The sequence below is a fragment of the Centruroides sculpturatus genome, unplaced genomic scaffold (genome assembly GCF_000671375.1).
Source record: "Centruroides sculpturatus isolate CEXI.00-Female unplaced genomic scaffold, Cexi_2.0 scaffold1186, whole genome shotgun sequence".
Lineage (NCBI taxonomy): Eukaryota > Metazoa > Arthropoda > Arachnida > Scorpiones > Buthidae > Centruroides > Centruroides sculpturatus.
Genome location: NW_019385378.1, coordinates 155,921 through 161,920, shown reverse-complemented (window position 1 = coordinate 161,920; position 6,000 = coordinate 155,921). Strand labels below are relative to the sequence as shown.

Genomic DNA, 6,000 nt, shown 5'->3' with positions numbered 1-6,000 from the left:
GTTTTAAATACCTGTCAGCAGCTTATATAACATAATGTTTGGTGTGGTAAGTCAGATGAAAGGCGAAAAGACAGAAAAGAAAGACCGTCGATATAAGGATGCGTGAAAATAAAGCATAAGTGTGCTCAAAAGCACTCATATTATTTCAAATTTCAGAAAGAAACTTTTACCACATTTACATGATAGTGCTATTTTTATTGTACCGGATCTTATTTTATATATATTATATGTTATCATATAAGAAATATGAATTTAAAATCTTAATAAATAAATATAAAATGTACTCCAAAGCGTATCGAATCGCTTTTTGATATTTTAAAATACGACATTAATAGAAATATAAATATTAACGACATTTACGTAAATTATGAATAATGTATCATGTAATAATGCATAAATAATGTTCAAATCGAATTAGAATAGTATTTATAAGCAGATCTTTAGAAAGACAAAAGCAATATCTGAGTTTAAAAACTTTCATATATTAAAGGAATTTCAAATGTTTACAACTGACTCTATGCTCCAGTTAAACTAACGCCTAGACGCGATCTAAGCGCTCGAAGTGGCAGAAATATTCATTACGCCAGTATCGTAGCATTAGAGTTATTGGTGGCGCAAGGATTAGTATGTCTAGCGACTCTGGTTAAGACGTCAGCCTTTCCTTTTTTTTATTTATTTTTTTAATACCATATCAAGTACATTACTCGAGAAAATATATGCAAACCAGGATATTCACCCCTCAATGAATAGAATTCAGTAATTTTACGTATTCAGTTTGACGCAAAATTGTATACTATTAGGACAAAACGAATACACTTTCGGAGTATAGAAATATAAGACTGAACATAAGCCACTAAAGCAGAAATGTGATTTCAACACTTATAATTCAAACATTTGTAGTAATGGGACTACTTGGGGTTTTTTCGACTCGTCCGGATCGATCCCGGATTCCCCAAAGCGGCAAATTGCTACCTTAATCGCTCAGCCATCCCGCCAAATGTGTCTGGATTAAACAATAATCCAGAAAAGTTTGGTCGGATGGGCGTTCGTATTCTTATACCTTAATTCATAAAATTAATTTAAGACAATTTTTTTTAATTTTTACAAATGTTAATCGTTAATCGGCCGGATGGCCGTGCGGGTCAAGATGTCATCCTACTGCTCTGGGGAACCCGGAATCGAATTCGAACTGGTCGAAAATCCCTAGGAATTTTTCCGGGGGGGTGATCCGACCGGATATATCTAGCGCCGTCTCTCACCACCCGATCGCCCTATTGTGGGCCGGGCCGAATCCATAATGGACTTGCTAAAAGAGACCCTCTTAGTGCCTACAGGGCGGAAAGAGTTTTAAAAAAATCTCCGTTAATCAGTATTATAATATAATTTTCATAGTTTTTGTCGACGAACTGAGGATCATATATTAATCTCTCGTGACTCATTTCAAAAGCATTAGAGAATATCCATTTTTTAAAATTTATATTAAAAAAAAATGAATGAAAATTGCCAGAGCGTCTACGGAACAATTTTCACTCGTAAATCTATAATTCCACATTTTATTTTTATAATGAATATTAAATACAATAATTATATTTAACAATATTAATAATAACATATTATTAATTTGCGAATTTAAAAAAAAATGACATAATTAAAAGTCATTGAATTCGACCAAACGACATAGGAAAAAACGAACAGAAGAAAGCGAACTCTAGCGACCGAATTGAGAAACTCTGCATACTCGAAGTTTGATTTGGCATGTATTAACTTTAAATTTAGCGTTGGATGTGAATGCAGTTTATTGGATTTTGTAGAATGAAATTTCGTATGATATATTTAAGAATGCAGGTAATATAAACCGTAATTTTTATTTCGATAAGGAAGATTTGAGCCGTTTATAATAGATTTAAGTCTGATATGACGGTTTGTTGTATATACCATACATAATATATACATTACATATTGAAACTACAATATTAAGATTTTTACCTTAAAAAAATAAATATATTCTTAATATACAAATACTATTTAATGCATACAAATTAAATCTAACTTTAAAATATTTAAAACATTAAGTTTCTGATAGAGTTGGACTTAGACTTGTTGCCTTATGCTGTAACATACAAGTCCTTCCTCTTCACCAGATAATATATGTAAAAATGCGAGGCACTAAGCAATAGACTTATAAATGTGAGCCCCTAAGTTATAGACCTACTGGTATAATGTGAGGCACTAAGCTGTAGACTCATAATGTGAGGTCTTAAATTGCAGCTTGTTTAACTTTCGTGCAAATCCAGCTCTGGATTGATGACAAATTGAATACCAACCCAATGTGAATATTACGTTTAGGTTTTGTGAACCTTTCTGGTAAGATTCTAGGTCTGAATGAGGTGAGTTGCCACCCCTTCGTTCACAGCTACAGTCTTACTGGGGCCATATTCTGGTCACTGTCTCTGGTCTCTTGTCTCTCGCAAGTTGGTTGCTGATTTTGGCTAATGATTGGCTAATCATTTGGATTAGCCAATCAGCGACCGGCTTACGAGAGACCAGAGACAGTGACCAGAATACGGCCCCTGGTTTTAGTCACATTAAAAATAGATTTGATAAATATGATATTCAACAGTACATTATAATTTGTTCTTATTTTTTATGTATATGTAATATATGTTATTATTAATAGACCTATATGTAATTTTTTTCTGAAAAATAAAATATATATATATATTTTTAAAGATTGATCCAAATTGGTATAATATCAGGGTCGTCAAGAAAGGGAGCTAGCTGGAGATGTTTTCTTGGGTTTATAGATAGAAAACTTAAGGGCCAATAGTGGTTCCTACTCCTATAAATTAATGTTATTTATACTAACAAAAAATAAAATTTATATAAAGTTGTTATAAAAATTTCATGTTTTGTTAAATTGATATTTTTATTTGTTTTGAAGTTTTAATTGGGATTTTTATTTTCATTATCATGGGAGTGGCTACTTTATGCCATTAAGGCTTTACCTGTAGTTGTAACTAAAGAATAAAGAATTTTTAAGAATGTTGTTTATTAATAAAGAAACATTCTATGTATTCCATTTGTTTAAAGCAAAAAATGACAAAAAGAGTTTGCTATACTCCACACAATGTCTTGATAGCTTTGCTTAATGTTCATTCATACAAATTTTTCTGAAACATTGATAGATTTGTCAATTAAATGGTGATAATATCAATGATACAGATGCAATTTCATGTTAAAATATTATGATGATGATTAATAAAAATGTAATAAATACAGTAAACTCCCGATTATCCACGTGTGGATTATCCGGTTTGCAGATTATCTATCCATGCATGAATTTAATTTTAAAAAAATAATTATGTGTGTATGTATTTTTTAAATAGTTGCTTGCTTTCATGTTTACGCATCCTATAAGTGTGCATGTGTTCATATTTAGATGTTTGAAGCGGGTGGTGGGGGTATCTGAAGTCAGCTGAACTGGTTTTAGTTAGACCACTTCTTTTGCGCTGGACATTTCTTTTCGGAGGAGAAAACGATAGTGAGTACATTTATGCAAAGTTTCGTTTAGTTGCATGTTATAATACGTATTACAATTTAAGATTTGATTATATGTACTTATGTATAATACATATTATACATAATATTTTTTTCAAATAACTCTCCCACAAATACTTTTAGTGTAAAATTACGTAAAAAAAGATTATTTTTTAAATTTTCAGATAAGTACCTTTAAAATGTCTGATGATCGAAAGAAAGTCGTACTTACTATAAAACAAAAACTAACTCGAATTGAAAAATTTGAGAAAGGTTGTATTTTAGAAATAAATAATTATAGTTTGGATTATCTGTGTTTCTGGATTATCCGTGCCACCTCTCCCCACCATTAGCCTGGATAATTGGGCGTTTACTGTAAATCATTCATTTAAAAGTTTTATTTGTAAAGTATTTATGGTTGAACATAAGATTTTAAGATGAAATTTCATCTGTATCAATGATAGTTTTATCATCATTTAGTTTACAAATCTATCAATATTTCAGTGAATTTATATGAATGAACTTTTAAGTAGTATAATTTGATATGTTTAACAGAATGTCATTTCAGTTAACGATATTCACATTTCGATTTATGATAAGTTCAAAAATACATTTTAAGCTGATCACACAACATATTTATGTTAACATACGGTAAATTCAAAACTGAAAACAAAATATTTGACAGTAATATTTAATGAATAAGGAGTTGATTATAATAAATGACAATATTCAATAACTGAATAAGTTGTCATGTAAAGCAATTGCCAAATTTAATATATTCTCACATTTCTCTTTTTTTTTTTATTAATTAAATTAAATTAGTATTAAATAATGTTTCTATTTGGAATATTTTTATTTTAATTTAATTTATAAATGATTTTCTTTAGGTATTGTTTTTAATATAATAAATTATGGATAAGTTTTCATGCAGTAATATTTTTTTATAGAAGAAAAGAAATAAAAAATTATTTTAGAAAGAAATTACAATTTTATGTAAAATAATCAAAATCTAAATAAAATCATTTTTTTATTTTGGTAAAGATATTTGTTTAATTTTAAAGTTGAAAGGCCATTAAAAATAAAACCATTAATTTAAATGGTAAAGTAACATAAAAACATAGCTTGGACATCACACCAACATATGTACTTAAAAGAGAAGAATAAACCAATATGAAATGGTGTTAAAGTCTTCAGGCAATAATAGTTATTGCCTGAAGACAAGGTTTATAGGAATGTCGAAAGCACTTGCAAAGAATTAAAAGCTCTTTAACACCATTTCATATTGGTTTATTCTTCTCTTTTAAGTAAAAAACTAAATGTTTTTTATTTTAATAACATTTTTAAATTGCCAGACAGTTATGGTTTAGAAATAAAGATGTATATATTTTATATAAAGTATTTTAAGTAAATTAAAATATATTTTAAAATTTATATGTATAAACATTGAATTTTATATACTATATAATACAATTTTATTTATTTGTACCTTAATTATTAACAACTGAAAAATTTATACATATAATGAGCACCAAAGGAAATACAATAAAACATTACCTTTTAAAAATAATTTTGTTTTCTGTAGAGCATGGGAAAAGCCACACTTTAAGAAAAGATAAAGGTAATTGTTAGAGATCTACCTAACTGCACCTTTAACTATTATTGCTGTACAATATGATAGGGAATTCCCAAATTGATAAGTTGAATTTGATTTTATTTGGAAGGTTGCTTTGATTAACTGGCCATTTTAGAGAGGTTTAATTTCAAAGAAATTGCATATGTTTAGTAGTGTTCAAGAAAAGTTTGGTCTTTGTAGAGACGTGATCATAACTAGAGGTTTTTTTCTGTAGTTAGCTACAGTATAGCTTGTAGCTAACTTGCACCTGAGGTGAACTGATTTTTGGTTACTCCTGTTTTCAGAAAGGTTACCAATGGAGAGCACTTTTAACTCTGGAATTCTTATATGAGCTATTTATAAACAATTTTAAGTACAGTACATTTACAGGATTTTGTGTATTTGGCTTATTATTTTAATTTTTTCCTTTTAAACATATTTAACTGCTTACTTTTCCACTTCATGTAGTCATCACTGGTTAGCAAATAATTTTCAATTTTGTTTTAGTGCAGGGCTTCCCAATGGGATTGGTATTGACTTCTTAGGAGTTGATGAAAATTTGAATGGGGTAAATAAAATTTTTTAAATATTAAAAAAGTATCAAAAATATTAAAAATTTAACATAATTTTTCACTTTTAAATAAATTTAGGAAGATGCTTTTATAAAATTATATGTAAGAACTGTTGCACATACATATAATATATAATACTAGCTATTACCCGCGACTTCGCCTGAGCGGATTTTGCAAGCAAACCCCATTTATATTCAGTATTTTAACAACCATAGTAATTGTTATATAACACCTACCGCTGAGAATGATGAGAATTGCTAAGAATCAAATGAACTGTTT

The 6,000-nt window shown here is 28.8% G+C and overlaps 1 protein-coding gene across 1 annotated transcript in view; it reads left to right on the top strand.

Moving 5' to 3' along the window:
* Positions 1-1,706: 1,706 nt before the first annotated feature.
* LOC111638327 (F-box/WD repeat-containing protein 7-like) overlaps positions 1,707-6,000 on the top strand; it is a 47,973-nt gene continuing 43,679 nt past the window's right edge. Inside the window, exon 1 of the mRNA XM_023384019.1 lies at positions 1,707-1,845. The gene's annotated coding sequence lies outside the window, so the exon portion shown is untranslated. The remainder of the gene's footprint in view (positions 1,846-6,000) is intronic.